Here is a 5,650-nt window from a genome sequence, read left to right as displayed (position 1 = left end):
TTGATTGACTAAGACCCTGAATGGCAGAGAGTACCAGAACAACCATGATTATGAAAGAGGAAAATATTTTGTGGCCTTTGTGTTGGAAGATATGAGGAGATGCATACCACAACCCATTAATTATGACAAAGTTAAGGAGATCACCCAGGGAAATGATGAGAATCCAGCAGCTTTCAGACAGTAACAGAGGCAATGAGGAAATAGAGTAACTTTGATCCTCAGTCAGGCATAGGAAAAATCTTGTTGAGAATGAGTTTTGTGACCAAGTCCTTTATGATATTTGGAGGAAACAGAAGAAAGGTGCATGGGGTCACAATGCTCTTTTGTCCCAATAGAAGTAACCAATAACATCTTTAATAATAGAGAAAAGTAACAGAAGGGTAGGGAGTATTAAAGGATGGAGAAGCAAGACCAGTTATTGGTTCCCCTTTTATGGTGGGTCCCAAAATTTATGCACCTCTAGACAACCCTCTAGTTTCTGCTAGAAGAGGAAGTGGCAACATGTACAATTCAGGCAATATTTCCAGAGAAGACTAGAGACAGATTACACTGTTATACCTCCATGTCAAGACCACACATCTGCCACTTTGTCACACTGTGGTGGTTTCCATGTTTCTGTGATGCTCACTGGTAATCTGAAGGCTGGCAGAATGACCCATGGTAGACAGATTTCAGCTAAGCTTCCAGACTAAGACAGATTCAGAAGAAGGAGGAACAGCACACTTTCGAATGTTTAGCCATTGAGACCCTTATGAGTATCAGTGAAAGACTGTCAGATTGCTCTATAAGATTGAATATTGAAAAAAAAGATGAATAGCATCAGAATATTATCAGATATAGTGTCAAAATTGGAATGCACTCACAAATATGACTGGGGAAGTGTTGCTTCCTCAAAATAGAAATGACCATGAGGATGAGAATAGGTGCAACCTTCAGGATCTATCATTTAATAATGAGAAACAACTCAATATGCGGAGAAACACCTGTAAACATCCATAAATAATTAGAATATGGAACATACAGAATATGAAACTAGGAATATTAGAAGTTGTCCAAACATGAAATGGAACGCAAAGTATCAGTCTCTGAGTCATTGTTGTTGTTTTTGTCATGTGCCATGGAGTAGAAACCAACTCATAGTGACCCTATGCACAGCAGAACGAAACAATGTCTGATCCTGGGCCAACCTCACTCCCGCTGCCACACTTGACGCCATCAATGATGCCACCTGGCCGATCCATCTCATTGGGGGTCTTCTTCTTTTTCTCTGACCCTTCATCTTACTCAGCATGACATCCTTTTCCAGCAACTGTTCCCTCCTGACAATATGTCCAAAGTATGAGAGATGAAGCTTAGCAATCCTGGCCTCCAAGGAGCACTCTGGCTGCACTTCTTCCAAAACAGATCTATTAGTTCTTTTGGCAGTCCATGGCACTTTTAGTATTCTCCTCCAGCACCACAACTCAAAGGCATCAATTCTTCTACGATCTTCCTTATTCACTGTCCAGCTTTCACATTCATATAAGGTTATTGAAAATACCATGGCTTGGGTCAGACACACCTTAGTCCTCAAGCTTACATCTCTGCTCTTCAACACTTTAAAAAGTTCCTGTGCAGGTTGTGGGAAACGGGCTTTCCACCCTAGAACCATGGCCAAGTTTATTCGTAACCTGGTGGAGAAGGCTCTGGCGATGGTAAACACTGCTGTGACTTACGTGAAGCCTCAATTGACCACATTTTGGCACTATGCCAAGGTGGAGCTGGTTCCTCAAACCCCTGCTGAGATCCCTACAGCTATTCAGAACCTGAAAAAAATAGTAAATAGTGCTAAAACTGGTCACTTCAAACAGCTCACAGTTAAGGAAGCTCTGCTGAATGGTTTGGTGGCCACTGAGGTGTGGATGTGGTTTTATATCGGTGAGATCATAGGCAAGTGTGGTATCATTGGCTATGACGTTTGAAGACCAATCTTTACCCTCTGATTATATTTGGTTTGCTATTTGTTCTTGGACCATATGTGCTCAGACTGCTATCTGAATAAAATAGAAAATTATGAAAAAAAAAAAAAAAAAGTTCCTGTGCAGCAGATTTGTCTGAGGCATTAGTGAGCTGAAATTGACTGGTGTTGGTCATTTTGCAATCGCATGGTTTAGTATCCCAGGAATGACAAATTGAAGCAGAAATGAATCATCAGAATGAATATGTTAAGATCTATCTTGTATCATGCTGTCTGTGCTAGGATAATGTCCATATATCTGCACATGTCCAAATAATCATGCACATGGACTTCACCAGATTGAATACACAGAAAGCAAATTGAATACATTTGTGGAAAGAGACGGTGGAAATTTTCAATATCATCAGGCAAAACAAGGCCAGGGGTATGGAAACAGATCAGCAATTATTCATTTGCAAGTTCAGATTAAAGCTGAAGAAAATAAAAACAGGTCCACCAGAGCCAAAATATGACCTTGTGCATATCCCACCTGAATTTAGAGATCATCTAAAGAACAGATTTGATGCATTAGACACTGAATACGAAAGACCCAAAGAGTTGTGGGATGACATCAAGAATATCATACAGGAAGAAAGATAAGTTCATGTAGAAGGCATGGAAGACAGAAAAGACACATGGATGTCACAGGAATCTCTGAAATTTGTAGAGCTGCTAAGTGAAATGGAAGAAATTAGGAAGTTAAATAAGGAGGTAAAATAGCTAAAAAGAAAATTTAAAAGAGCAGCTTAAGTAGACCAAGTGGCAGTAAGATTAGTAGAAGACTCATTAACAACTTGCAATATGCAGATGATATAACCTTGTTTTGTGAAGACAAAGATAATTTTTACTGATGAAGATCAAAGAACACAGTCTTTGGTATGGTCTCAATGTAAAGAAAACAAAAATCCTCACAACTGGACAAATGAATAACATCGTGATAAATGGAGAAAATATTGAAGTTGTCAAATACTTCACTTTGCTTGCATCTATTATGAACACTCATGGAAGCAATAGTCAAGAAATCAAATGACATATCACATTAGGCAAATCTGCTGCAAAAGACCTCTTTATGGTGTTCAAGAGCAAAGATGTCATTTTGACAAAGTGTGCATGCCTCAAGCCATGGTATGTCCAATAGTCTCATATATGTTCATGTGAAAATTGGACAATGAATCACGAAGACAGTAGAAGAATTGATGCATTTGAGTTACAGTGTTGGATAAGAATATTAAAAGTACCGTGGACTGCCAGATGAAGGCAAACAAATCAATGTTGGAAGAAGTACAAACAGAATGCACCTTTGAAGTCAAGATGGCCAGACTTTGTCTCTAATACCTTGTATATTATTAGGAGGAACCAGTCCCTGGAGAAGGACATCATTCTTTGTCAAGTAGAAGGACATAGAAAAAGGAGGGAGACCTCCAACGAGATGGATTGGCCCTGGAAATATCAGTGGGCTCAATCTTAGCAGGAATTGTGAGGAAGATGCAGGGCCATGAGGTGTTTCGTTCTATGTTTCATTGGCCACGAGTTGGAACTGATTCAAGGTACTTAACAACAACCTCCATATCAAAGGCACAGGTTTCTATTCTTTTTTTTTTTTTTTTTGACACCTTTACCAGAAGGGTCAATGCTTTTCCTACCTCAATTTAGCAAGCTATAGAAGTTAGCACTTTGATCATCAAAGAGATCATCCCAAGTTTGAGTTACCCCAATCACTTCAACCAGATAATGGACCTTATTTTACATATATAATAACTCAAGCCTTGGCTAAATCCTTGGGAATAAAATACAAGTTTCACTCCACTTGTCATCCCCAGTAATCAAGAAATTTTGAGAGCATAAATCAATCTCTAAAAATGACCTTGGCTAAACTATACCAAAGGAGATCTGGTAGACTAATGGTTGACCTCAAGATCAGCAGCTTGAAACAAGAGGTTCAGCGGGTGAAAGATGAGGCTTTCTGCTCCATAAAGATCTACAGTCTAGGAAACCCTATACAGGGTTGTTATGAATGGGAACCAACTCCACAGCATACCACCAGCACCAAACTATAGCAAGAAATCCAAGAAAAATAGACTAAAATGTTACCTTTGTAGGGTGCAAAAATCACCGCTCTCCTCCCTTAAGCTCAGCCTCTTAGATATGTTTTGTGGAAATTTTTTCTATATTAATCCTGTAGAGGGAGATGCAGAACAGATTTCAAAACACATAATCTCCACCTTCCCATATTCATGCCTTGGTTAGCTCACCAGTCCTACCAGGGGATGATTCCACCTGAAGTGATGGCAGGGGAGTAATACCACTGAAGACTGTGAAAAAAAATAGGAAGGATCTTTTACTATTATTGTATTATCTAACCCTACAGCAGTGAAGCTCCTAGAAAAATCCTGTTCAGTCCATAACAGCTGAATCAAACACTCAAATTCTGCCCCTACTTGACCAAAAGAAAGTATACTTCTACCTCCCTACTCATACTAGTCAATTGTTGTTAAGTGCTGCAGAGTCGGTTCTGACCCAGAGTGACAATTTATAGGGTTTCCAAGGAGCGCCTGGTGACCTTGTTCCACAGTTCAAACCAACTTTGCAGTCAAGTGCAATTGTTAAGTGCATCACTCAGTTCTGACCCTAACCACCCTGTATAGTGTTTCCAAGGAGCAGTTGATGAGCTTGAACCATCTGTCTTGAGATTCAAACCGACTTTGGAGTTCAGTACAGTGACCCACAGTAAGACAGAGGACTTCAATTTGCTCTTGAAATATGATGTTACACATAGTTCCTTTGTTGATGATTGGATTAGGATCTAGGATGTTTATGTTACCATACCTTTTTCTCTTGTACTTGTGTGACTGTGAACCCACCCCTGTTTGGAAGGAGTTATTGTGCCTATTTTAAGTTTAAAATCCCTTACCACCTCTCCCTTATTTATCTTTTTGAGACTCCTAAATCTCTTTCAGTCCACTTAACATGTCTTTTATGAACTGGAGGACCCTAGTTGGAAACATAATTTCCTTGTTAAAATGGCTAAAGTCTTGTAAGAAGTAGTTAATTTGACAGATTGCTAGGTTTGTGGAAGGTCATCTCCAAATGCTAGGATCATGGGATCCTAGTAACAAGGTGAACAAATGAATCAAAGTTACCATCATTAATGTTTTAAAAAGTACTGGAAGGCAGTGTGGTCACTACTTTTCTTTTATTTATTTATTTATTTATTTATTAAAGTTTTTATTGGGAACTGAGTGATAGTTTGCATGGAAGAACATCCACTTTACATTCATCCTATCATATTGCAATGATTACAGTCCTCTCCATGCATCATCAAACAACCAAAGGATACACCACACAAGCCTGCCCCTGGCTGTCAGCACACAGCCCCTCTCCCTCCCTGAGTCCAAGGTCCCCAGCAGCACCATTCCCCATGTCATCATTTCTGTCTCCATCTCTGCTGTCACAGCTTCTCTGGATAGGGTCCTGCACTCTACTCTACTCACTTGATAGTCCCAGGGTCCTCCGCTCTTGGACTGCAAAATCAACCACTCCCTTCCTTTTGTTACAAAATGTCTACCTTTACATTTGCAATACTCAGTCAGTTCTGATAGCAATTATTCACTATTGAACCACAAGTGTCTTATTTCCATCTCCTTTCACCAGCCC

The 5,650-nt window shown here is 39.7% G+C and overlaps 1 pseudogene; it reads left to right on the top strand.

Annotated features, from left to right (window-relative positions):
* The first annotated feature begins 1,649 nt into the window (after positions 1-1,649).
* LOC102827268 lies at positions 1,650-1,961 on the top strand (annotated as a pseudogene).
* The last annotated feature ends 3,689 nt before the right edge of the window (positions 1,962-5,650 follow it).

Source organism: Chrysochloris asiatica, unplaced genomic scaffold, assembly GCF_000296735.1.
Source record: "Chrysochloris asiatica unplaced genomic scaffold, ChrAsi1.0 scaffold00683, whole genome shotgun sequence".
NCBI classification, from domain to species: Eukaryota; Metazoa; Chordata; class Mammalia; order Afrosoricida; family Chrysochloridae; genus Chrysochloris; species Chrysochloris asiatica.
The sequence above is the reverse complement of the archived record's forward strand: the minus strand, read 5'-3'. Positions and strand labels throughout refer to the sequence as shown.